General features: G+C 39.2%; 1 protein-coding gene across 3 annotated transcripts in view; it reads right to left on the bottom strand.

Moving 5' to 3' along the window:
• The window catches only part of COL8A1 (collagen type VIII alpha 1 chain), a 165176-nt gene that overhangs the window by 42267 nt on the left and 95371 nt on the right, over positions 1–27538 (bottom strand). For 2 of the 3 annotated variants that reach the window (XM_017346640.4, NM_001082666.1), the window contains 1 exon segment: positions 26062–26181. The exons of the other annotated variant lie outside the window; for it this stretch is intronic. The gene's annotated coding sequence lies outside the window, so the exon portion shown is untranslated. 3 annotated transcript variants of the gene reach the window in all.

The following is a 27538-nucleotide window of genomic DNA, read 5'->3' as shown; positions in this document are numbered from 1 at the left end:
TTGAAGAAAACTAATATTTAAAAACAATACTCTTCCCTCAAAGGAAACTAGCAGGAGGAAGAAAGTGTTCAAACATCATAAAATGGGGATCTCCGCTCAAGAGCAAATGTTGACATTGCCGGAGAGTCTTGGTTTTAGGGCTGTTTTTTGTTAACCTATGTGTTTGTAGAGACTGTAGGCACCTTACGATGCTTTCTCACGTATTCTTCCTGGCTAACAAGTTAGAGGTAGCCAGTGTCCTCTGAAGTTCATTTTTGCACTTCCTGATGATGCGTAAATTCCAGATGGCACAAGCTGTTAAAAATATCACCACCAATCACCTCTGTATGTGTAGTCTTTTCACCCTTTATAAGGTAAGCCAGTTTTAACCTTCTACAGTGTATGCCTCAGATGCTTCATAACCTTCAGGAAGTTGCATGCATTTTCAGCTTCTCACAGCTTATTTTCATTTCCAATATAGCAATAAAATAGTGAATAGCATAAGAGAATAGAGTTTAGAACACTCTTGAAATAAAAATGTAATTTTAATGTTTCTGAGTAGGTACCAGAAGAGAAATGTGTTGTGTTGGAGAAGAGAAAGGTATTAAAATATCTAATAAAAATAAAATGAAATGCTAATAAATTTGGAAAGCACTGTGTCAGACCAATGAGACTATATGGGAAAATATACAGTAGAAATAGATAACAGTGAACTATTGACAACGTTAGGCTAGAGGCCAAGAACCTAGATAGGACTAAACGGAATTTCCAACTGAGCAGCACTCTGGTTACCTTGCCTACAAGTACCTTTGCTTTATGCTTCTGATAATGAATAATATCACAAGTTGGTTTGTAAAATCAGCAGCAATAGATACAGTACAGTAAGTGCTCTACACTTCTTGAAGAATGGCCTGGGAAGGAACTTAAAGGATACATAGAGCAAAGGTTAGGATTGTTATGGAAGGAATTTGGGCCCCCAAAGATTTAAGCTTATCTATGTTCTTGACACCCTTTGCATTCTGCAGTCCTGCTGCGATTCCCACTGGCTTTATTGTGAAGAGTGTAGACAAAAAATACCTATTGTGGCTGGCACCACGGTCCACTTGTCTAATCCTCCGCCTGCGGCGCTGGCACCCCAGGTTCTAGCCCCGGTTGGGGTGCCAGGTTCTGTCCCAGTTGCTCCTCTTCCAGTCCAGCTCTCTGCTGTGGCCCGGGAAGGCAGTGGAGGATGGCCCAAGTGCTTGGGCCCTGCACCCGCATGGGAGGCCAGGAGAAAGCACCTGGCTCCTGGCTTCGGAATGGTGCAGTGCGCATGCTGTAGTGGCCATTTGAAGGGTGAACCAACAGAAGGAAGACCTTTCTCTCTCTTTCTCTCGCTATCTAACTCTGCCTGTCAAAAAATAAAAATACCTGCTGTGTCTTCTAACTGAATTACCTGTCCTACTAGATACCCTTTGCAGAGGGAATGGGATGCTGCTTGGAATTCTGGAGTTTGTTCTCTTGCTGTTGGTTGGTGTGAGGGCCAGCAATTGTAAGACTGCAGCTAAGATTGATCAGTCTGTTCTCTGTTATTATCAGAAGGCTGAAGCTCTCAGGGGAGAAAAGAGGAACGTGAATCAGCTGATACTGTGAGGGCCAAGGCCATGTGTCTGTAGCCACATTTTCATGATGGAGTGTTACACTGCCTGCAGTTGGTGTCTAATGCAGTGTGTGTTAGATTGTTATTCCTGATTCTGTCCTGTTACCTTTTTTTCTCTTCACATAAAGAGAAAATACAATTAACTTCATTATTAATTCCTTAAGAAATGCAACTTTTTGTGAGTGTTGATAGATACCATATTTATGTTTGATTTATGAGATGATTTGGCATGACAGCTAGTATTCCCAGGGGACTTACTGGTTGCCAGATGCTGTGTAAAGCACTTCATATTGATTATTTCACTCTTTATTGAGTGACAAATTTAATTCTCAGAAAAAGCCACTGAGAAAAAAAAAAAAAAAAGAAATGACCTAAATGAAAGATCTCTGTGAGTGAGATCCCAGTGGAAAGAACAGGTCATCAAAGAAGGAGGTACCTTTCTCTGAAGGGAGGAGAGAACTTCCACTTTGACTACGACCTTGTCTAAATATGATCAGAGTCAGCGAACTCAAAAGGCTTCCATAGCCTTGGCAGCTCATGACAAGAGCCTAAGGTGATTACTGATGCCATAAATAAGAGTGTCAATTTGTTAAGTAAACAACAGGAGTCACTGTGCACTTACTCCTCATGTAGGATCTCTGTCCTTAATGTGCTGTATAGTGTGATTTAATGCTATAACTAGTACTCAAACAGTATTTTTCACTTTGTGTTTCTGTGTGGGTGCAAACTGTTGAAAGCTTTACTTAATATATGCTAAACTGATCTTCTGTATATAAAGAGAATCAAAAATGAATCTTGATGTGAATGGAAGGGGAGAGGGAGTGGGAGAGGGGAGGGTTGCAGGTGGGAGGGAAGTTATGGGGTTGAAAAAGCCATTGTAATCCATAAGCTGTACTTTGGAAATTTATATTCATTAAATAAAAGTTAAAAAAAGAAAAAGCCACTGAGATGGGAGCTATTATCATAATATTTGTGCTGATCTGTAAGTAAACTGAGGCACTGAGAGTTTAAACAACATGCTAGAATTCCCACCAACCAGGAAGTAAAAGGATCAAAATTTGAACACAGAGTCTGATTCCAGTTTCTAGGCATTTAACTACTACAATGTATCACCTGTTTGAATGGCATTCATTTATGAAGGTACTTGAAAATGGTTATGGAAAATAGAATTGAAAGAAGTTCATTTTGTTGCAATTTTTTTTGAAAGCCATGCATAACGGTCTTCAAAAAGTTCACAGAAGGGCCAACATTGTGGCACAGTTAGTTAAGCTTCTGCCTGCAATGCTGGTATCCCATATGAGTGCCAGTTTGAGTCTCAGCTGCTTCACTTTCAATCCAGCTCCCTGCTGATGCACCTACGAAAGCAGTGGAAAATGGCCCAAGTGCTTGGACCCCTGCCACCCATGTGGGTGATGTGGATGGAGTTCCTGGCTACTGGTTTCAGTGTGGCTCAGTCCTGGCTCTTGGTGGCCATTTGGGGAGTGAACCAGCAAATGGAAGATCTCTTTCCTTCTGTCTCTTCCCCCAACCCCAGTACCTCTGCCTTTCAAAAAATAAATAAATCTTTAAGAAGAAGGTCACAGAAAATGTGTATCATTAAAACAACCATACACAGGTTTCAAAATCTTTTTTGCACTAAAATAAATTTCTTTTATTTCCATTTCTACTAACTTTTGAAATACCTTTGTGTATATACTTGTCCCATTCATGCCCACTTAAATAAATTTTGAATTTTTATATAAGTGTTATTCCATTTATAGTCATTGGGCTGCCAGATTAAAACTCTGTTATTGAAGGGCCAGCACTGTGGCAAAGCGGGTAAAGCTGCCACCTGCAAAGCTGGCATCCCATATGGCTGCTCCACTTCCAATCCAGCTCTCTGCTATTGCCTGGGAAAGCAGTAGATGATGGGCCAAGTGCTTGGGCCCCTGAACCTGCATGGGAGATCTGGAAGAATTTCCTGGCTCCTGGCTTTGGGTGGGTGCAGCTCCAGCCTTTGCAGCCATTTGGGGAGTAAACCAGCAGATGGAAGACCTCTCTCTGCCTCTGCCTCTGCCTCTCTGTGACTCTGCCTTTCAAATAAATAAATAAGTCTTTTTTAAAAAAAAAACTCAGTTATTGAAAAACACAGCAGAACTTCAATTATTTAAAAATATCTGAATTACTCTTGTTTGCAAAGCACTCTACTAAGAATTTAAAATGAAAAATAAGAAAAAAATTCCCAAAGTTTTGTGAACCTTAAAAAGACAAGGGAATTAGAAAACTCTCATGCACAAAGCTACTCTCAAAGTCCAGTTAGGCACTGAAAGAATTTTGGGCTTCTGTGGTGTCCTTGGTCTCTGATAGGGAGCAACCAGTGGGCCTGAGAAGGAAGAAGCTGTTCTTGTCCCAAAGAAGAGGAAGATTCTAGGCTGGTCATGGAGACAGCTCTTCTAGGTCAAACCTCTAGCAACCGGAACTGAATGCAAAGTTTCTTGGGAAAGCAGGGAAGAATGGAGAGTGACCAACCAGTTAACTGGCTAGTCTTGGGGTGGTAGAGCACCTCAACAAGCAGGAAAACATGCTGCTAGGTGCACAGACCCTAGAACCACACTGCCTGGGTTCAAATCCCAGCTCTGAATCTCAGTACCTAGTATGATTTTAGGCAAGAGTTTTGATTCTTCCAAAATCTTTTTCTGCCTTGCATTATTTTCCTATAAAATTAGAATAATAAGAATACCTACCTCATAGGACTTTTGGGTGGATTAAATAAGTAATAAGTAAATGTTTGCCAAAACAATATTTGGCATAGACTCAGCATAATGTCTGCATTAGTTGCTCAAACTATTGCTATCATTATTGATAGAGGCAGGATTGGATCCAGGATCTTAGACAGGCAGCAGACACACAGCCTGTCTCACTTGGAACAAATCTAATCCCATCCACCCCTCTCATTGCCCAGAGTACATTTTGTTGCCTCTTATTTGTTTCATCTTCTAAAGAAATTTATGACAATGAAATATGTGCTTGCACTCCTTCCTCTTAATTAAAGTTATTTTCATGTCAGATAATAATTCATGGTTAGTGATGTCTCCTTTGGAATATATAATATCTTCTGATTCTTTATTGGCATTAGATCATTGGGAATGGGGGCAGGAAGTCAAATGACTGTGTTTGCAATTCAAAGAGCAAATTGCATAATCTTCAGTGCTATTGAGGTACAGACTTCTTGCTTCGTGTGAAACTAAGGATCTTGAACATCCAGTCCTAAATCTTCTGCTGAGACACCTTGCTCTGCTACTGAGAGGCTATGGATAAAGCGTGTGCAGTAAGTGAAGTTCATTTCCCATTAGCTAGAACAACAAAGGAGACATTAATTCCAAGAACCATCAAGATCTGGCCAAGAGGAGGCTATGCCTGACTTTCCTTCTGCCATGTCTCCCCCAACTACATGGGATAAGAAGCCAAGGGATTGTGCTATCCAGGGCCTACAAATTGCTAAAACATTCTCTGGATACACAGGATGCTAGAATTCTCTGTTCTTGTTATTGTGAGTCCTTTCAAGTGCTTGCATAGGCCTTTTCTGAGTCCAGCCTCCTGAAATGGACTGTATCACTGGGTATGGACCAGCATAGTACCAGCTATTTACTAGGGATTCTGGTTGGAGTTTGCAAGCACAACCAAGATGTTCTTAGACATAGCTTGGAAACCTGTTGTGGTCCAAGGCAGAGTTGTGTGTGGAAACAGAAGAATTGGGGGCAGAGTGATCTCTCTGTAATTCTCATTTTGTTGCAGAACTCTAAGGAATCCAAGAATTCTAAATTTGAATTTGAACTTTTAGGCTGCTATGAACATACATTTGCCAAGGCAGAGAGACAGAACATAAAGTATGAATAGGGCACACATTGCAGCACAGTGGGTTAAGCTGCTGCCCGCAATGCCAACAATTCTGGCTGCTCAGCTTCTGATCCAGCTCCCTGGAAATATACCTCAGAAATAACAGAGAATACTACAAGCACCTGAGACACTGCCACCCACGTGGGAGACCTGTATGAGTTTCTAGGTTCCTGGCTTCTGCCTGGCCTAGCCCCAGCCATTGTGGCCTTTTGGGAAATGAACCACCAGATGGAAGATCTCTTTCTCTCCCTCTACCCAGTAACTGCCTTTCAAACAAACAAACAAACAAACAAATCTTTTTTAAAAGAATGTTAGTTATTTAATAGGTTGTTAGCTTGATTCATAATTTTCAAATATTTAAAAGCGTGATATGAGGGCTCCCATTTGAACTTTTGCCCAGAGCATCACAATTGTTAGTAGAAATCCTGATTAACATAGATACACACACACACACACACACGTGCATGCACACACACAAAATGTCCATGATTTGCTTTGCTTTGCTTTGCTGATATAGAAGTGCCCACAAAATAGCAGTCAGTTCAAAGGCAAGAGTAGAGGAGAGCTAACAATACAAAGAATGAATATTTGTTGTTATCATTTTTATTATTTCCTTATCTTGCAAATGCAATTTATAGGAAGGGAAATATGATCATATTAATAAACCAAAACCTGCACTGGGACAGTTTCACTGGAAGTAAAAGTAGGCAAAAGCAGGTCTGTTATTGCAAACATGATATATTTCTACTCTCTGTCAGCCAAAGCTGTGGTATCTGAAAATTATTGCTGGGATATCTGGAATTCCTACTAAAACTTCCAGGAAAGCTGGGGGCTTCTGGGTAGCATATGTGAAATTAATAGGTCAATCAACAAGAAATATTTCATCTTCTGAGAAAGTCACAAGTACAAAGAATATGCTGTTAACAAGGTGGCAGCTAGGTTTGATAGGATGTCAGTTTTCTTTTGTGTGTGTGTGTGTGTGTGTGTGTGTTCTTTATATCTTCTCTAAATGTCTGAAGCCAGAAAATATTGGAGAGAGGGAACACCTTCTTTCTCCCCTTACAGTTCCTGGGGGGAGGTTGAGTATATGTTGTGAGTAGACTAGGTGAGGTGATGGATCTGGCATACAGAGAACTGCTAAGCACTCCTAACCTAGTAGTTATAGCTTCAACACTGGCCGCCAATTTATTCTTGTATCATATGTGAGGAGGTGCAAACTAGCAAGATAAAGGGTAGAAGAAACTTAGTCTTATAAATCAGATTTTTCCATTTCCATTTCAACCACGGGGTTCAACTGGGAACTTCTTTGATGAGTCAATCTCAGTATCTACATGTCCAATCATTATGACTTCTGGCCAATCACTTAATCTTAGTAGGCCTCAGTTTCTGTAAATGTATAATTTGGAGGGATAAGAACTCATGTTGGACAATTTGTAAATGTTGCCTGGGCCAAAGTAGGTGCTTCTTCCTAGGTGTCTTAGAGTCCCTTCCAAGTCAATGTAGTATTTTAAAAGTGGTAGAATTATACTAGAAACATTTCTTTTTTGAAATTATTTGAGAAAATTACTACCCCTCCTTAAGTTTATTCAATCATCATCTCTATATATATCATGTGGCTATAGTCCTGGAGAGTAAGTCTATCAGGAGAGCCAAAATGAAACTAGAGGATATTGTTTGACTATTTTCTACCTCTCTTCCAAAGAACTCTGGAGTTAAAAATGCATCTGGCTCCCATTTTCTGCAAAATTCTGCTTATTTGAAATGTTCAAGAAATCCATTGATCTGACTTCAAACAGACTGGGTTTTGCTGGCTGTGTAAAGGCCCAAGCCTCTGTTTGTGTCACTCCCAAGTTTGGATTTTGCAAGCAGCCAGTTCTCTTCATACCTTAGACGAGGACTTCTTTCTGGCTGCCAATCCTCTGTGCTAAGCCAAGTGTCAGGCTGAGAATGGAGGCAATAAATCTCTGTGATTCTTCATATTTGGAATTTTTCCTGTTGCTTCTGATAAGGAAATGACAGAGTTTTTCAGCCTAAAACATGAGCCTGATAGAAATTGTAATCCAAATCATGTTTTGTTCAGAAAATGGAAAACACAACATGCAAAACCAGGCTCTGAGTTAGCCCAGATGGTTTCGAGGTAGTGAATGGAGAAATCTTTGTTCTTGACTAGATTGTACTTGGAAATGTTTAGAATGAAAATAAATTCCTCTCTATCTTTTTATATGGTCTGATTAAATATTTCTCAATGGGAAGAGAACAGCAACATTCATCATAGGTGAAGGTATTTGCAAAAAAAGGATTTTTGCCTTCCTGTAAGAGCAACCTCAATACTGCTTGCACGCTTCACTCTGCCTCTCCCCTCATCTATGCTGGTACATCCAACCTAAGTCTCAATGACTAAAATGAATCTGATTGGAGACCAGCAATTCCTCCAAAATGGAAAGATTTTTCTATGATCCATACACATGCTCTGAGAAGACTAGTGAAGCCAAACTGGGCCTATCCAGCTCCGTGCATGCCCACAGCATAAGACATTCTGAAAATTAAATAAGGAAAAAAATTTTTAAAAACATGTTTCTAGTTGATCTGGAGTATTTCTATCTAACAACATCACCAGCAAGATTCACTGTCTGACATTTTAGTAGAACTGGTAAAAACTGCTTGGACCAAATAAAGTTTCATTCAGTAGCAGATCCTAGTCCCTACAGTCTTCAGCCTGAGACTAACAATCATAAATAAAGAGAAGAAGAAGGGTCATGTGATCATTCATGGTAGGAATAATGCAGGAGTTTGGCATTAGCATTGACATGACCTTAAGTGGAAAGTGACCTTTTCAAAGGAAATATGGTTTTGAGTCATACTATGAGAAATCCACTAAAAATTTTCTCTCTTGAATCTACAGCCACTTCATTCTTGATTATGATTTTGTTGGCACAAGGCAACACAATCAATGATTCTGACATATTTACCATTTGGAATGAACTGGTTTATTTTAAAAAATTATTTTTTGTACTGTTTTGAAACAATTGGCTTGAGTTTCATTGATATAACATTCATAGATCTTTTAGTGTCATGTAGAGATAGCTTTGAACTAGTAAAGCAGAGACATCGTGTAGCTAAAAAAGAAGCACTGGTTCATTGAAAAGTCATGTACATTTGATCTTAGAATGTGTTTTTTACTTATGTTTGAACATGGGTGTAAATGATGTCCTGAAAGTTCATTTCAAACAAAATTTTGAAGCGACAAAATGAGAAATCTATCCAGACTTTCCATTTTAACTCTTCTTTAGTTCTCACTTTTCTCGTGTCCATATGATGACTTGGAACATGGTGGATTAGACAATCTTGAGAACATTTTTGGGTTAGAAGTCTTTCATTGTTTATACTTATCACAATACATTTTGGAGGCTTTTAGAAACCATAAAGCAAATATAGCTTCTTTTCTTTGCATTTGTTATACACTTGTTAAAAATGTTTTCCTGATGTCCACTGTGGTTAGGCACTTTACCTCCACACAATGACAAAAAAGACTTGTAAGATTGCTCTTCTCATAGAACTTGTGTTTTAGTAGAAGGAACAAAACAACAAACCAGACAAGGTAGTTTTAGGTAGAGGTAAATGCCATCAAGGAAAGAAGCAGGATATGATGGGATGGGAGTGGGACTGATGCCAACTTTAGTGAAGCATCAAGAAGGGTCTTCTTGAGGAGAGGGCAGCTGAAAAGAGGTAGCCATGTGACATTCTTGGGTCACGGTGCAGGCAAAGCACCCAGCAAGTGTCGAGGTTACTAACAGTCTTTTATTGAGAATATTAAATGAATTAACATGTATAGAGTGCTAAGAACAGAGCCTGGCATCCATAAAGGCTAACTGCTTTTCATTCACTAGAATTTATTGAGTATCTGTGAATGTTTCAGTGTGAGATGCAGAGAACTAAGAGTTACATGGAGAGAGTCCTGACTTCAGGGAACTCATGCCAGATTCCAGGGAGTGTTTCTCAGTGTGTGGTTTACAGACCAGTTGAATCTTATTCACTGGCCTTCCTTGTTTCCAGTCTCCTCCCCGTGGAGTCTGATTAGAAAGGTTTGGGGAAGGAACCAGACATCTGTATTTTCTACAAGTTTGATCTGTTTGATTCTTATGAATATTAAAGATTGAGAGTCACAGTCCTAATGGATAGGCTGGGACTAAACTGTGGTTCTTTCCTAAATGGTACCTGCTAGAGCATCAAGTGTAAAACAATTGCCCCCATTGCAAGGTGTACTTCATATTACTCAAGAGGAGCCTTGTCCAGTGTATGGAGACATGAGCTTTTGGAATTGTGTTTTATAATGAACATCCTAAAACTACAGGCCTGACTTCCTCTTATTTAAAACTGCAAAAGGGGGTGGGGAAAGACTTTTCCTTTTAGGAAGAATGTGCTAACCAATGTTTGCCAAAGGCTCTTGTATCCTGGGAGATATTCCTCTTCTAATTGGATTAATAGAAATTTCCCCCCATTGAGCCCCTCCTCACACCTATTTTTCTGAAAAGATTTATTTATTTATTATTATTATTATTATTTGACAGGTAGAGTTATAGACAGTGAGAGAGAGAGAGAGAGACAGACAGACAGAAAGGTCTTCCTTATGTTGGTTCACTCCCCAAATGGCTGCTACGGCTGGCGCTGTGCCAACCTGAAGCCAGGAGCCAGGTGTTTCTCCTGGTCTCCCATGCAGGTACAGGGGCCCAAGCATTTGGGCCATCCTCCACTGCCTTCCTGGGCCACAGCAGAGAGCTGGACTGGAAGAGGAGCAACCAGGACTAGAACCCGGTGCCCATATGGGATGCCGGTGCCGCAGGCAGAGGATTACCCAAGTGAGTCATGGCGCTGGCCCCTATTTATTACGTATTTAAAAGGCAGAGTGGTGGAGAGAGAGAGAGAGAGAGCGCGCATGAGAGAGTACTCTTCCATCTGCTGGTTTACTCCCCAGATGGTCACAATATCTGGACCTGGGCCAGGCTAAAGCCAGGAGCCAAGAACTGAGGTCTTTCACCTGGGTACAGGGGCCCAAGCATTCGATCACCATCTCTGCTTTCCCAGGCACTTTATCAGGAAAGCAGATCAGAAGCAGAACAGCCAGGACTTGAACCAGCACTCTGGGGTGCCAGAATCACAAGCAGTGGCTTAACCCAGTGCACCACAGCACCAACCCCACGCACACCTATTTTTAATGTGTGACGTCACCAACAGGGAAAGATGGAAAAGATCTATTATCTCTCTTTGGCTTTCTGCTAGAATATATCATATCAATTTTCTCTCTTGAGAATGACATATACATTTTAAAAAGGTTTAGAGTCAAGGTTCTCAAAAAATATACACTGCAAGGACAGATTGTTGCAGATCTACTTGAGGTTGAATGCTGCTGGCAGCCTCTGAATTCCAGACTAGATTCTATGCTGTAGAAATGTGAGGCTGATGTTTTCCTGTTAAATATTTAACTAAAAGGGGCTTGGTCTGGGAACAGATGTATCCTGTCCAGTTGTTTTTCTCATTTCTCATTTTTCTCTTTTTGTTTCCATCTACTGCTATTTATTAGCTATGGCCAAATATCATAATGATGATGGGAAAATGGCCAGCCCTGAGTAGGAGATCATATCTGATAAGGGTGAATGAACTGACATACTTTAAGGCAAGCTAGAATCTTTTACATGTAGCTTAGCCACTTAGATGCTTAGGTGGAATTGAGAAGACAGTCAAAATAAATCAGCTTCCGGGGTTGCTAGCCTGTCAGTTATTCAAGTTTTTCACATCTCTTCAAGTTGGCATTGTTCCCCAACTAATAGTATGAAGGATGGGTGAGAAACATGGACCACATGTGAAACTGGTGGGGCTTAAGATAAAAATCTGTCAGTGATCAGTCAATCTCAAAGAATGATATGAAAATAGCTGGCAATGAGAATGCTGACACCAGAGAAAAAGAGTGTAAAATTCCTTTCTGCTTCATTTTCTTTCTTTTTCTTTTTCTTTTTCTTTTTTTTTTTTTGACAGGCAGATTTAGACAGTGAGAGAGAGAGAGACAGAGACAGAGAGAAATGTCTTCCTTTTCTGTTGGTTCACCCCCCAAATGGCTACTAAAGCCTGTGCACTGCACTGATCCGAAGCCAGGAGCCAGGTGCTACCTCCTGGTCTCCCATGCGGGTACAGGGCCCAAGCACTTGGGCCACAGCAGAGAGCTGGACTGGAAGAGGAGCAACTGGGACAGAATCTGGTGCCCCAACCGGGACTAGAACCTGGGGTGCCAGTGCTACAGGCGGAGGATTAGCCAAGTGAGCTGTGGCGCCCGCCTCTACTTCATTTTCTTCCCTTCAATTATTAATTTATTCAAGCTTTGCTAAATTAATTCATTCAGTACACATTTGCTAAGTGTGTGCCAGGTACAGTTCTAATTGCTGGGGACACAACCATAAAGACAGAAAGATCCCTGTAGGAGTTTATATGCCATTAGAATTTCACTTGTTCATCATCCATGGAAATGATCTAGCTATTTGGTAGCTATCAGAGAAGCTAAAGTGTGATAAAGGAGCTATTCTCCATAGCAGTGGAGACTGACAAAGGAACCACAATCACTTGGAATTTGTTGGCTTTCAGTTTTCTCGGCATGAGTCAAATAATTTCTGTGCCCATCTTTAAACTACTGTTTACATAGTTTTGGCCCTATCCCTGATTTACTGGTGAATGTGGCTAAGTCTCTGTATCCCACCAGTGTTTTCTGTTCTTATCAGTCACGCATGGGTGATGTGATGGCATGGTCCCCAAGTCTTTGAGGCCAAGCTCAGCATAGTATAACTGCCTGGAAGTTCAAGACCCTGGTTCCCACAAAGGAACCACTGGCTCACAGACCAAGAACTTCCCCATTTCTACTGTCATATTTCTTTCTCAAAAATATGATAAATATCAGGCCAGTATTTAACATTCCTTTTAACTGAACCATGGACTTTAACTTTGTACTTCTTGAAAGAGGCGGAGAACTAAGCTTCTATTATTCATATTTCTAAATATGTCCTAAAAAGAAGGCATGATTTTATAATTCTCTCATTATGAGGCTTTGAAACTATTTTTCAAGAGACTTTTTAGAAATACTCCATCCCATCAGGCTCACAGTTTGGTTCAGGATTCTATTTCAGACTGCGATACCATATGGAGGTAGACTATCACCGTTGCTAGACATGGCTTCTCCTTAAAAAGGTGGTGACATTTCCTCAAGACTCTTGAATGCAAAGTTTCACTTTCCAAATTGATTATGAAGTCAGGTTAACTGGTACAATTAGAAGGTTAAAAAAAATTTACCCCAGGCTCCCCTGTTTTGGTCAGTGGTATTACTCCTTATCTAGTTGTTGTTCAGGTTCAAAGTCCTGGAAGCATTCTTGGTGCCCTTTCCTTTTCACACATCCAATCTGCCAGCAAGTTTTATGACCTCTCCCCTAAGAATGTACCGCATCACTATCCCTAGGGCACCAGTTGTGTTTTTCTTGCTTCACTTCTTTAACTTCCTGCCTATACTCTTGCCCCAGTCTAATCTCCTCCTGAGAAACCAGAGTGATGACTTAGAGGTAGAAGATGGGGTCCCACCATTCCTCTCTTCAAAAGCCTTCCATGACTCCCTCCTCTAGTTCCTATTACTTCTGAGCTCCCTCCCCTGCCTGTGGGGCCTCTATGAGCTGGTCCTGCCCTCTTCTTTGACAGTATGTCCTTAGTCACTAAGATTGGCCACTGGCCTCCTTGCTTTCCTGGAATAAGCCAAGCTGGATTCCCAACCCTGGGACTTCCCACTGCTGTTTCCTCTGCCCAAAGTGCCTTCCAGATCTTTGCATGGCTTTGCTTCCTTCAGATCCCCAGTCAAACGATCCTTCCTCAGAGAGGTTGCCCTGACTATTGAATTGAAAGCAGTGCTCCCCACCCCACCCCATCATTCTCTGTCCCTTTAGTTAGTATTGGTTTGGCTTCTTATTAATTCTCTTATTAATCATCTTTTCTCCAGATTCAATAGATAAGCTCTGAGGGTGGATGCCATTTTTGGCCTCATGCATTGCTAAAAGTAATGAAATTGAAAGCAATGCCAGAAACAGAGCAGATTCCCAACAAGTGTTTGTTGGGTGAATTAATAAAGAGTTTTAACTAACTTTAAAGGATAATTAGTCTTCTACCACATTTGTTTAAATGACTTTATTTTTTTAAGGCAGAGAGAGCTAGTAAGTGTGCACTTTGATTTGCTGGTTTACTTCCCAAATGTCCACAATGACAGGGACTGGTTGGGCTGAAGCCTGGAGTTTGGAATTCAGTCCAGGTCTACTGTATAGGTAGTGGGGGCACAACTATGTGAGCCATCTCTCAGGGTACATGTTAGCAGGAAGCTGGAATCAGAAGTGGAGCCAGGACTTGAGTCCAGGCATTCCAATAAGGGATGAGGTTTAACTGGCACGTTAACTACTGTGCCAAATGCCCATTCCATTAAGCTTTTTTTGTTTTTAAATACAAGTATCAATGAGCAGTTGTCTTACATCATGATTTGATTGTTAGACTACAATTGTGGAACAAGCTTAGGCCTAATAATTAAGATATGTGGACCCTGAAACTTGTTTAATTTTTAAAGTGATTTAACATTTCTGTGTTGCTATTTTTTTCACATCCATTTCTCTCATTTTTCAAATGGGGTTGATAGTAACATTTATCTAGCTTAACTTGGGGTTGCTCTAGGGATTGAATGTTTGCAAATATTGGAATGATGCAAAGAAAACTATTAAAGAGAGATACTGCTATTTTACTTGAGTATATTTTAATTATTAACTTCTAATTCTATGTGTTTATTTTCCTTCATTATCACAACTCCTTATGCCAGACAGCTAGAGTTGGCATGACTTAACAGGTGCAAAGAAACCACTAATACTTTGCTTTGATAACCATCCTGGAGTATTTGGTCTGTTGAGGTAAGAAATGGTTTAGTTACTGAGATGTCTTAGGTTAGAATCTAAAAGTATTATCATGGACCTGGTTTTTAAATCCAAGGAGTTTTCTGATACAAGAAGTTTGAGGTGATGAAGCTTGGACCTCAACCCACTGGCAAATATGTGACTTTTCTGCAGGGGTCCTTTGGTGAGAATTCTTGGGAGGCAGGGCCCAGACAAGAGTGGGGAGTTCAGGCACACAGGCCAAATACAGCATCCAAGAAGAGAAATGGAACATGGATCTTTCTGATTGAGTTTTGCACTTCTTCAGATTCCATAAACATTATTATGTATGGGTGGGGCTTTTGCACAGTAGATATAAAATCTGCTCTCTTGGCTGCTTTCGCAACTGTGGAGCAGTTGGAGAAAAATGAATATGATTATTGCTCATGCTCGCCCCATTTGCTCTTGTGCTCATGGTCACTGGCTAATTTGAGCAGGTACTTTGAAATGTAATCTTTCTTTACTGAACTCCTGAACTAAATATTTTGGAGTTATAGAAATTATGTAATCTATTTTATTGATGAAATGAGTGGAGCTCAGAGAGTTTAAGTGACTTATCCAAGTGTGCATAGCTGGCTGGAAATGAATGCCGAGTGGCTGCTGTTTTCTTGTGTCACAGTGGCTTCAGGTAGAGAGAAATATTTCTTTAATAATTAATTGCAATGAGTTGATTTCATCTGAAAGAATCAGAAGAAATTCATTGCTTCAGTGTGTATTAAGAAGTCTTGTAGACCCATATCAGGGAGCAGATAGCTTTGTATAGGTACCAAGTGTTTTAGCAACTTCCTTTTAAACTGCTGACATCGAGAGGCTGACTGGCATAGTGTCCGCTCAGAAGCTGTCTAGGTTCAATTGCATTTTGTACCTACTTCTTGAATACCTTTTTTTTTTTTTTTAAATCTGTCTCATTGGGTTGCTGTGAATAATTTAATAGATATAAAGCTCAGAATAGTGCCTCGCGCGTCATTAAATTCTGTATGTCTACTTTTACAGAATTGAGGTGAAGATTTAGATAATGTTAGAGTACATTCGAGTTCATGAGTTCATTCTTAGAAATTCTCATCTTGAACGTAATTTGGAAAAAAAAAAAAAAAAAGAAAAGGCAGTTTCCAAAGGAAAGCATTTCATTCTGTTCTCTCGATGCAGTAATTCAAAATCATCACTAGATGGCAATTGTGATCCATAAAACTTCAGCTGCAGGTTTTCACCATAGCGGTTGTCCAGCCCTGGCATCAGTGTTTTCTGTGTGCTGCAGCATGTAAACTCTGACTGTGCCTTCTATGCAAGGTGAGCCTCTAACAAAACCATAGTCAGCAAAGTATGCCTTCTTTGATTGCTTTTGGGGCTCACCTTTAGGCCCCAGTCCTTCTAATGGCAGTCTTTTGGAAGCCTGGCTCACCTGCCTACATCCTATTGGAAATTTGCAGACTAGGGGTGTTTTCAGCCTTGTGACAATCAGACAGTGTCAAGATCCTGGATCCTGTGTTAAGCAGTGTTTTTTTTTTTTTTTTTTTTTTTTTTTTTTTTTTTTTTTTGGCAGAGTTAGACAGTGAGAGATAGAGATAGAGAGAAAAGTCTTCCTTCCATTGGTTCACTCCCCAGATGGCTGCTATGGCCTGCACACTGCACTGATCCGAAGCCAGGAGCCAGGTGCTTCTTCCTGGTCTCCCATGTGGGTTTAGGGCCCAAGCACTTGGGCCATCCTCCACTGCCTTCCTGAGCCACAACAGAGAGCTGGACTGGAAGAGGAGCAACCGGGACAGAATCCAGCGCCAACCGGGACTAGAACCTGGAGTGCCAGTGCCATAGGTGGAGGATTAGCCAAGTGAGCAGCGGGACCGGACTAAGCAGTGGATCTCAACTTGGGGTCCCACTACCAGCAGCCTTGGTATCACCTGGCAACTCATTTAAAAAATGCATTTTTTTTTTTTTTTGTCTACAGCAGATCTGCTAACCAGGAGTAGGCTTCTGATGCTGCTAAAGTTTCAGAACCAATGAGATAAACCAATGGTGAGCATCACATAAATGTTGGCTCTGGAAGGGTCATCAGCCTTCTGCACAGCTCTTTTGTTTAGCTGAGTGCGAAACTGAAGTCCAGTTAAATGACCCACTGAAAGTCATAGAATGAGCCTGCAGAGCCAGACTCCAGGACTGCTAACCTGCACGTCCCAAGTTTTCCCACTGTGCCCTTCTCCTCCCTTGCCTCTAAACCGAAGGCACTAGGTGATTGTTAAAAAATCATGTGTTCATAGAGAAATATATTATACTTTTCAACAGTCATTTCTATAGGGAAGATAAGGGGAGGAAACATCAGAGCTGAAGTTTTGGTGCTGTTGGGGTTCATCAGGTAAAGAAACAGGGCAGGGAAAAGAGATCAGCACATACAAGGCACAGAATCACAAAACAGTATGGGAAATCACAAGGGTGTCATTGGAGAGGAAGGAGTTACAATATAAACAATAATGTTACCACCACTAATCACAGGGGGCACTTACTGAATATTAGTTCTATGCCAAGCACTGTCCTAAGAATTTTCTTCTATTATTGGGTGATTTAACTCTTCAGCAACATTGTGACAATCTATTCTTAACACTGTATTTTATAGATGACAAGGAGTTTGCATGAATTGTGCTGTTTTCTTTAAAATCATGTGTTATGATTTTCATTTCTTTTTTTAATTTATTTATTTTTGACAGGCAGAGTGGACAGTGAGAAAGAGAGACAGAGAGAAAGGTCTTCCTTTTTTCCATTGGTTCACCCCCCAGTAGCCGCTGTGGCTGGTGCGCTGAAGCCGGAGGTGGTGCGCTGAGGCCGGAGGCACCACACTGATCCGAAGCCAGGAGACAGGTGCTTCTCCTGGTCTCCAAAGCGGGTGCATGGCCCAAGCACTTCAATCTTTTGGGCCATCCTCCACTGCACTCCCGGGCCACAGCAGAGAGCTGGACAGGGAGAAGAGCAACCGGGACAGAATCCGAGGTGCTGGCGCAGCAGGCGGAGGATTAGCCTATTGAGCCGCGGCACAGGCCATGATTTTCATTTCTTAGACAGATGTTTAACTAGTGCAAGAGTTTTAGCGTTATTTCAGCCAGAACAATCTTCATAATGCAAAGTAAGTAGATGTTTGTGGTGGATGAGGAATATATTCTTGATACATATAATTCTGTTATAAACATATTTTTTTCATAAATGCATCAAATCAGGAGAATTTTGGCAACCTTTGTTTTTTAAACTCAAGAAATAAATGTTCTGTTTTCTTCCACCTATCAGCAACTTTGGAAGTAGCTACTTTCTCATGATAATAGATGAATTGTGTCTGCAAAGTGGCAAGGAAAGCTCATTTCAATTACTTGACTCACAGAAGAAAGGAAGCTGAGTAATGACTGAATGACCCAGCCTGAAATCATTGTCTTTGTTGATTTTTGCTTTAACTTCATAAAAGTTCACTGTGAATGTGCTTTTCACAATCAGTATTAATATCTTTTCTTTATTGCATTAGAGTGCCCCCTGTGAACTAAAAATTCAAGTTATAATTAAGGTTCTGACACGATTCAATGTATTATACCTAGTTCATGGTTCATCATGGGTAAGCTTCCAAAATTTGCTGGATTCTTTGGGATATTTTTGAGTGACTTTACTTTTCCCTGAGAAAATAATTTTTCTCAATTGCAAAATATTGCTATTGGATGAGATCATCTAAAAGGCCCCTTTCAGCTCTAATGGCCTGTAGATTTATGATTTAATGATTAAATGGCACAGAGACCTCATTTCTGAGTTTTCTTTGCAGTAAAATTTTAGTGTTGTTTTCATAAAAGAAATTATCAGACCAAATATTTTCCATGAATTATTAAATGCTTATTTATTTATTTTCATCTACTTGAAAGGTAGCTAACTGTTGGTTCACTCCCCAAATGCCTATAATAGTCAGGACTGGTCTTGCATTCAGGTCTTCTTGTGGGTGGAAGGGCCCCAAGCACTTGAGCCATCATCTGCTGTCTCCCAAGGTCCAGGGAGCTGGATCTGAAGCAGAGTAGCTAGGACTTGTTTAACATAGGATGCAGGTATCCCAAGCAGTAGCTTAACATCCAGTGCCACAATGTGCATTGTCTCTGTGGATTTTTAAATGAGATCCATAAAATAGCTCTATATGTCCCTTTTTTGGGTCACTAAGATCCTATTCGGCTCAAAGATATATTTTTATGATATATTCCCAGCTGATGTTGTACACATCTCAGGGGCTAATTCTAAGGTCAGAGTTGATGGTCAGTTTGTTTTAAGGTGGAAGGGTGCACTTTACTTGATGCTCTGCTTTTCTGATTACTGCAGTTAACAACTTCCAGCTTGATGAGATTATACTGCAACCTTGATCTTTTTTTTTTTAACTTTTATTTAATGATTATAAATTTCCAAAGTACAGAATATGGATTACAATGGCTTCCCCCCCATAACGTCCCTCCAACCCGCAACCCTCCCCTTATCCACTCCCTCTCCCCTTCCATTCACATCAAGATTCATTTTCGATTCTCTTTATATACAGAAGATCAGTTTAGCATACATTAAGTAAAGATTTCAACAGTTTGCTCCCACACAGAAACAGAAAGTGAAAAATACTGTTTGAGTACTAGTTATAGCATTAAATCTCAATGTACAGCACACTAAGGACAAAGATCCTACATGAGGAGTAAGTGCACAGTGACTCCTGTTGTGCAACCTTGATCTTGACACTTGTGTTCAAAGCTGAGGATGAACTGCTTTCTCAAGAACATCTAGAGAACCCAACCAATCATCCCTTCCTTATCTAGAGAAGTTGAATAGTCAACAGGTTTCTTTATCCAGAATCAAAGGAAGGACAAAAATACATGAGAATAAGAACCTATAAACACATTATTTTTTAAAATTTTTGTTACTAAAGGGGCTGGTGCTCTGGTGTAGTGGGTTAAGGTGCCATCTGCAGTGCTGGCATCCCATATGTGTGCAGGTTCAAGTCCTGGCTGTTCCACTTCCCATCCAGCTCTCTGCTACAGTCTGGGAAAGCAGTGGAGGATGGCCCAAGTCCTTGGGTCCCTGCACCCTCATGGGAGACCCAGAAGAAGCTCCTGGCTCCTGGCTTTGGAGCTGCTCAGGTGTGGCCATTGCAGCCATTTGGGGAGTAAACCAGCAGATGGAAGACTTCTCTCTCTCTCTCTCTCTCTTTATGTAACTCTGCCTTTCAAATATAAATAAATAAATTGTTTAAAAAATTTTGTTGCTGAAAACAAAATTTATATTTTACTCCCCCACAATTATTGCCTTTCTCATCTGCAATTAATTATGAATTGGTAATAATCATTTTCTATTTACTTATTACACAAGCAATATCTATTTATTTTGAAAATTTTACAGAAAGTATAAATAAGGACATAGAACTATTTAAAATTCTGCCGCTTAGAGTTGGCAACATTATATTTTGAAATATTTTAAATTATATATAATTAGCTTATATCTATTATTTTAATTTCTACCTTCAAGGAGAACATATTATTATTGAATAAAAATGCTTTGGTTTTTACTGTTTTGTGACTTTTAGCGCTATTTTGATTTAGTCCCCCTTTGCTTGCTTTATTTCATTCCTACCTATTGCTGAAAAGATTTAGGGCAATGCTGCACACTGTCTTCCATGTGGGTATTTATATATATGGAGAGTAGAAAGCAAATCTCTAGAATGCATAGTATATAGATTTTTTTAAATATATGACACCTTTGCTTTATGAACAGTAGTTAAGTTTTAACACACTGGGGGATAATACTGCAAGGATTGCTTTTGTAACATAAAGAAGACTATTAGAGCATGGATAGTAACTCTCACTTTATTTATTGTTCTTTTATGAGTATGCATTTTTTAAAACCCTGGTCACTAACCTAATAACTTTTTGAGGAAAGAGCTTCAGTCTTATTGCACAATATTCCCTAAGGGTCTAGAATTGTTCCTGGTCTGTTGTATTGCTAGATAAACACCAATGGAGTGGAAACAAATAAAATGGAATCAATTCCAAATATTCTAATAAAATGGTCATGGCAGGTCATTGTTGTGATTTCAAATAGCATTGAAAGAAGAAGCAGTGATGGTTGAGAGTTTTGGTTCTGTTCCCTGTTGCTGTCAAAGCTATATGAAGATTATATGAGATAATGACTTTTAGCATAGCATTTGTACCCACACAGTAAATGCTAAATGTTAATTTTTTAGTGACTTAAAATATTTTTTCTATGTATTTTTTCTCCTAAGAACTTGTTACTTTTAAGAATTTTCACACAGATTTTTGAATAGGAATATACTAATTCTTGAGTGGTTTTAAATAAAATCTTTTAAAGATTTGGTAACAGAATAAAATTTACTGTATAACAAATATATGTACAGTTATTATTTTCCATTGCCTATATTAGCCTAAACATTCAATGTCTTATTCTCTCAAAATATTTGATGGAAACACATTTTAAAATAAGCAGTATGAAACAGCCATCAATATAATTTATAGCTCTTTCCATGACACTTTTATTTCTAAGCCTTTTAAGCATTCAGCAAGTATAAAATGAAGCCTTTTAATGCATGCACACTTTGACGTGCAACTAATGAAGCTTGAGTTTTCCCCTGTATTTGGAAGACATGCGAGAAAGGCTGGGTGATTGCTACTAATCTACACTGCATTGTTGGGAGCATCCTAGGAAGTGTGTGTTACCCACGTCAGGTCAGGTGTATAACTAAGTCAGCACCAGGAAGACAGTTCTGTGGGCTCTGAGTAATGAAATCCTCTAGTCCAGCGCTGTCTCTGGAAACAAAAGCTGAGTTACAGATATAACTTTATATTTTCTAGTAGCCATGTTAAAAAAGTAAAAGAAAATGGGTGAAATTAATTATATTGAACCATATTTTAGTACATTTATTTATTTTTAACTCAGATTCTCAAAATATTATTTAGTGTAGACATTTATTGCAATGGAATGCCTACATTCAAGTCCTGGCTCTGTTTCCAGTTCCAACTTCCTGCTAATGCATAGTTTGGGAAGAAGCAGATGATGGTTCAAGTGATTGGATCTCTGCCACGCATGTGGGAGACTTAGACTGAGTTCTTGGCTCCTGGGCATTTGGAGAGTGGAACAGCAGATGGGAGATCTAGAGAGATCTCAAATAAAGTAAATAAATAAAAGACCTAAAGTGTCATTTTAACATGCAATCAATATAAATAGTATTAATGAAATATTTCATATTCTTGTTTTCAGTCAAAGTCTGAAAGCTGGCCTGTGTTTATTCACTCACAGCACATCTCAGCTGGGACTAGCTATATTTCAATACTCATTAACCGTAAGTGACTGGTAACTGCCATATTGGACAGTGCAGTTATAGACAAGCTCTGTCACAGCTGGAAGCACCAGAGGGCGGCAACATGATGTGGGGGAAAGACAAAGAGCAGTCTGGTATCTTAGAATATTTCGTTCCCAGCTCTGACATTTGATAATGACTTCAGTACAACCAATTGATTTAGTTTCTCTGGGTCTCAGATTCCTGCTCTCTTCAATAGAAATGGTTAATAACTGCCGTACTTGTAGTAGGATGTGGTAGGGCAAATTAAATAAGATACTGTGTGTGACAGCACTCTGCTAGATCATAAAGCACTATGCACATGTAAGGCATTATTATCTCTTTTATTGTAGATTTACACTTAGGACTTGCCCAAGGTGCCCAAGGCCACATTCCAAGTTGGTAGGAGAATCAAGGATAGAATCTGAGACTTCAGACTTCAGCCATCTGTTCAAAGCAAGCAAGTTTTTTAAAAATATTTTTATTTTACTTTTTTAAAAAAGGCCTTCCATTAAAAAAAATTGAGTAAGGAGGAGAGTGACAGTAAGAAGCAAATTCCATATTCAGGGTCTTTCGATAACTGTTGTAATGTTCTGCAATAAAGTTCTACATATGAGGATTTATATTCCTATATACTCAGAATTACAACCATCAAGGTTTGGACTTTATTGCTGTCATATAATATAAAACCCAATGTCCTTCAAAGTTTCAAACAATTTCTTAATTGAACTGTGATTTCCCTACTCATTAGAAAGTCCTTCCATAGTGGGCTTGATTAATAAAACAGTTACAGATCAACTCAACAGGTTTTCCATGAATATTTTTGTTTACAGATGTAGTTCATTAATTCTCATGTGTGAGACACTACCTCTATAGTGTGAATCTAAGAGACACATAAAATCATAACAGGAAGTGGGAATAATTCAGTTCAACCTATATTATTTTGTGCTTATTGTGTAAGGCAAATTGTATATTTTACTGGTCAAAATTATCATAGAAACTGTGATCATTTTCACTTAGAGATAGGTATTATTTCACTTGAGAAAATATGGAATCCGTTTACCAAGATGTCTATGATATATGATTCAGAAATCTATGTTTTTGGAAGGTTACAAGATGATCAGATAGGAAATTCTTGATTATTGAAAACTAATTCAAGAAGTGACAGTGTTATGGTGTAGTGGGTCAAACCACTGCTTGCAATTCTAGCTGTCATGCTTTAGTGCCAGGTGGAATCCCAGCTGCTTCACTTCTAATCTGTTTCCTGCTAATGTGCCTGGGAAAGCAATGGAAGAAGGCCCAAGTACTTGAACCCCTGCTACCCATGTGGAGGTTAGGATAAAAGTTCCTGGTTCCTGGCTTTGGCCTGGCCTAGATCTGGCTGTTGTGGCCATTTGGGGAATGAGTCAGCAGATGGAAGAACTCACTCACTCTCTCTCTCTCTCCCACCCCCTTTATGTGGCTCTGCATTTAAAATCAATCAATTAATCAATCCTTAAAAATTTGTTCTTTTGGAGGATGCACAGAGGATTTGTTATCCTGATCTACTTCCATTTTCCTAAATGTATACCTATACTAGCATTCATATTTAAAATTTTGGAGACATTTTATACATTTGTATCAAATAAATTTTTGCTTAGAACTTAAAAACTACATAAAAATTTATAGTTTTATAACATGAAATTAAGAATTAGTTAATTCTCATTAAAAAAATACATTCAAAAAGTTCTTTTATCAATCAAAATTAACTTTAAAAAATAAATTTCGGTGGCAAAAGTGGCATAATTGGTTGAGCCACTACCTGAGGTGCTGGCATCCCATATGAGTGCTGGTTCAAGACCTGGCTGCTTCACTTCTGATCCAGCTCCCTGATAATGCTTCCAAGAAAGCAGTGAAGGACAGCCTAAATCCTTGGGCCTCTGAACCCACATGGGAGACACAGATGAAGCTCCTGGCTCCTGGCTTCTGCCTGGCCCAGCCCTAGCTGTTGCGGCCATTTGGAGAATGAACCAGCAGATAGAAGATATCTCTCTCTCCTGCTATCTGTCCTCCCTCCCCCCTCTGTAATGCTGCCTTCCAAATAAATAAAATTAAAAAAAAACCTTTTACCTACTTATTTTCATTAGAAAACTGTGAGATATGAGCCTCAGGCCTGCCTGAACTGATGACCATGTTGAATAGACATAATTTTTAATTTTCACCTGCTGAATCATTGCTGTTGACCATTGTATGAAATAGTTTATTGAGAAGCCTTTACATTTTATTGCATTTGCACCTTAATTTTAAAACAAAGAGCTTAATTTAAAAAAAATCTAGTAAAATATATTTTGGGTATATCTACTGTAACTTTACAAGCAATTTCTCTCCTCTGCCCTGTAATAAGCACCTTCTGCAGTTTATGACTCAGTTTAACATTATTATTGTAATTTTTTATTGAGTAAGTCCCTCAATGCCCTTGGCAGCAAGATTTTGTTACAGGAAATCCGGAAACTGAGCCTGTCATTGGTTGCAACAATTATAAAGTTTCCCTGGATTTAGTTCAAAGTTTTACCTAACTTTATGAATGTAGCCTATGTCATCCCTCTTTCATTAGCTTCTCCAAACTCCATTTTCAGTATGAGCCCTATAATTTGCTTAAATGAGTGTGCATTTTTTATTCAATGGTTTTGCATGATAAACATTTCATTTGGAGAACATTTGATGTTGATGGAATCCAGCCAAGATAATTAGTGATACCTATATTACACATGTAATGCCTTCATAAAATCATTTATGTATTTGTGTTTCTCCAGAAACTATGAATGGATTCAATCTAGCTAGGATGTGGCCATGTGGCATTAACTATAGAGCTAGAGGCTACACTTTTCTTTTCACTCAGGTGCACCTCCAACAAGAACACAAAAATCAGTAACTGGGGTCAGCACTGCGGTGTAGCAGGTAAAGATGCCGCCTACAGTGTGGTATCCCTTATGGGTGCCAGTTTGAATCCTGGTTGCTCTGCTTCTGATCCAGCTCCCTGCTAATGTGCCTGGGAAAGCAGCAGAAGATGGCCCAAGTGCTTGGGCCCTTCACCTGTGTGGGAGACCTGGAAGAAGCTCCTGGTTCATGGCTTTGGATTGGCCCAGCTCTGGCCATTACAGCCATTTGGGGAGTGAATCAGCAGATGGAAGACCTCTCTCTGTTTCTGCCTCTCTACCTCTGCCTCTCTGTAATTCTGCCTTTCAAATAAATAATTCACACACACACACACACACAAACTGAGGAGTTGCAATTACTTATTCTTCCAATTATAAAATAAAATAGACTATAGAAAACCATTGTGCTATTATACTAGGTAATATTGAACTGTGTGTCCAAAAGTCACACTTAAGACCAGGCAACAGTAATAAGCATAGGATGGCTGTGGATACTATGAGATAATGTCTACTTGTCAGAAATGGATGGTATGTTTTTTTTTTTACCATCAAAGTTCAAAAGTTAATGATGTACTATATATTTTTATTGCTTCTACTGAGACATCAATTAAGGAATAAAAGGAATTCAGGCATGCTATTCTTCTTCACTGTGGATATATTCAATATCACATAGGAACAAACCCCTATTTGTCATATCAGGCTCTGTTTCATACATCCTAGATTCTCTGTAGGAAAGTTTAGTACATACCACTTCAGTCATCTGAAAGGAATCATTTCTTCATTACAGCTCATAACTTAAAACTATAAAATATCAGCTGGAAAAAAATTGGCCCAATTAGGAGAAATGTGATAATGGTAGAAAAACACATATAGACATGACTGAGAGATGATAAGATTATTTTAATTTTCACATTTGCACTGGAATTATTTATTTTACAAATCTCCAGATCTTTTATTACTTAAAATCCTCTGCTGAATCATGAAAGAAGCTTAAGTTAGCAATTTTCCTCTGCACAATGTAGCTGTTAGCATCTGGCGAACACTTGGATACCTAGTCAGGTCCTATGGAAATGATTATTTTAAGACTCTATTTCAACATGCCTGGACTTAGAAATCAGCTAGGATCACACTCTGCACATGTGTTTTACTATCAGGGATTTAAAAAACCTGCTGTTAGTAGCGATGGGCGCAAGGCTTTTGCAGTGGTGGAGATGGGGATGGGAGATAGGACGTGCAGGCAGGCAGGACCTCTGAATGTTTGCCAACCACCCATGTGCTCCTGGACCGTGGTGGACCACCCGCTGCCACCCTCGCCCTCCATGGCGCCTCACTTACATTTAGACTTGGCCGGCCTGCCAGAGGGAGGACCAGTGTCCCTGCTTGTGTTCCCCTGTGGCAGCCCTGGGGCTCTTCTCCCTCTCCTCAGCAAATGTTGCTGTACTTCCAGAACAGCTTCTGAAGTAGAGAAGAGAGGGTACTTTCACTCAGAGAGAAAGACAACCAGAAGCAGAATTATTACCAAAGTATATTGCTTTCTGATCTTTGGAGAACTTACATAATTAATAGGAATGTACACATATATACATGTCATTGTTTAGTGAAATTTTAGTGAACATTTTGGACCTATTAGGGAGTCTTTGTATGCTGATTAGGAGAGAATTTTTTTTTTTCGTTTCTGTGTAGGGAAGCTTGCATTTGTTCATTTTCACATATGAAAATATATACAGATTTCTCTTTTATTTTTTAAGACAACAAATTTCATGTATTTCGCATATACAGATTTAGGAATGTAGTGATACTTCTCACCCTACCCTCCCTCCTGCCCCTGCTCCTTCCTCTCTTATTCCCTCTCTTGATTTCTACAATGATCCACTTTCAGTTTACTTCCATATATAGATTTCATTCAAATAAACAATATATTTGTGCATATTGTATATCTTTTCTGCTTTCCTTGATATATTATATGCTAAGCTCTCATTAATTCAATTCCCATTAATAGAAATTTGAGATAATACAGAAAGGATTTGGGCATTGGTTACAGGGGAAGAAAATGCATGAGGAAGCAATACTCTAAGGAATAAAGTTAAGTTCATTTAAGAAAAGTGAACTTTTTGAATGTCAAATCTCCCATCTAGTTAGCATACAACAGTGTTTGAATTAGAAATTGTTCCTATTTATCAAATAATATATGATAAGGCTTTAATTTGACAACATTTTTAGGCTTTTACTTGAGTTTTGGTACAATTTAACTAGTTGAACATACTTTATGAATCTTTTACAATTTAGACATCTTACAAATCATATGAGGGCTTTTCTCCACTTAGAACTGAGTTTCAGAAATCTAGCTGTGTTTTGGGTAATAGATGTTCTATTTTGTTTTGTTGTGTTACAAGATACTTGTTCAGGAATTATCTGTATCTGCTGTTCAAAAAAGATTTAAGCAGGAACAACTTTAGACATTCAGAAAAATAAAAGGACTTGAAAACCAGTATCTGGTAATTAGTGCAGAATTGGATAATTAACAGAGTTTTTGCAATGTGACCTAAATGGTGAATTCCAGAGTAGCACTTTCCAACAAAACTTTCTGTAATAATGGAAATGTTCCATGTTTGCCCTGTTCAATAGAGTAGGTACCAGCAATTGAGCTCTTGGTGTATGGTTAGTGTGAATGAGGAACTGAATTTTTAGTTTGAGTAATGTTAATTAATTCGAGTCATTAAACTACCTTTGGAGAGTGGTTATCATATTGGAGAATGTTGTTCTGAGGTTTTTCTATATTTGGTACCCAATAAGAATGAAGTCTTTGAAAGTC

This window comes from Oryctolagus cuniculus, chromosome 4 (genome assembly GCF_051225735.1).
Source record: "Oryctolagus cuniculus isolate XC-2025 breed Fujian yellow rabbit chromosome 4, ASM5122573v1, whole genome shotgun sequence".
Taxonomy (NCBI): Eukaryota; Metazoa; Chordata; class Mammalia; order Lagomorpha; family Leporidae; genus Oryctolagus; species Oryctolagus cuniculus.
The sequence above is the reverse complement of the archived record's forward strand: the minus strand, read 5'-3'. Positions and strand labels throughout refer to the sequence as shown.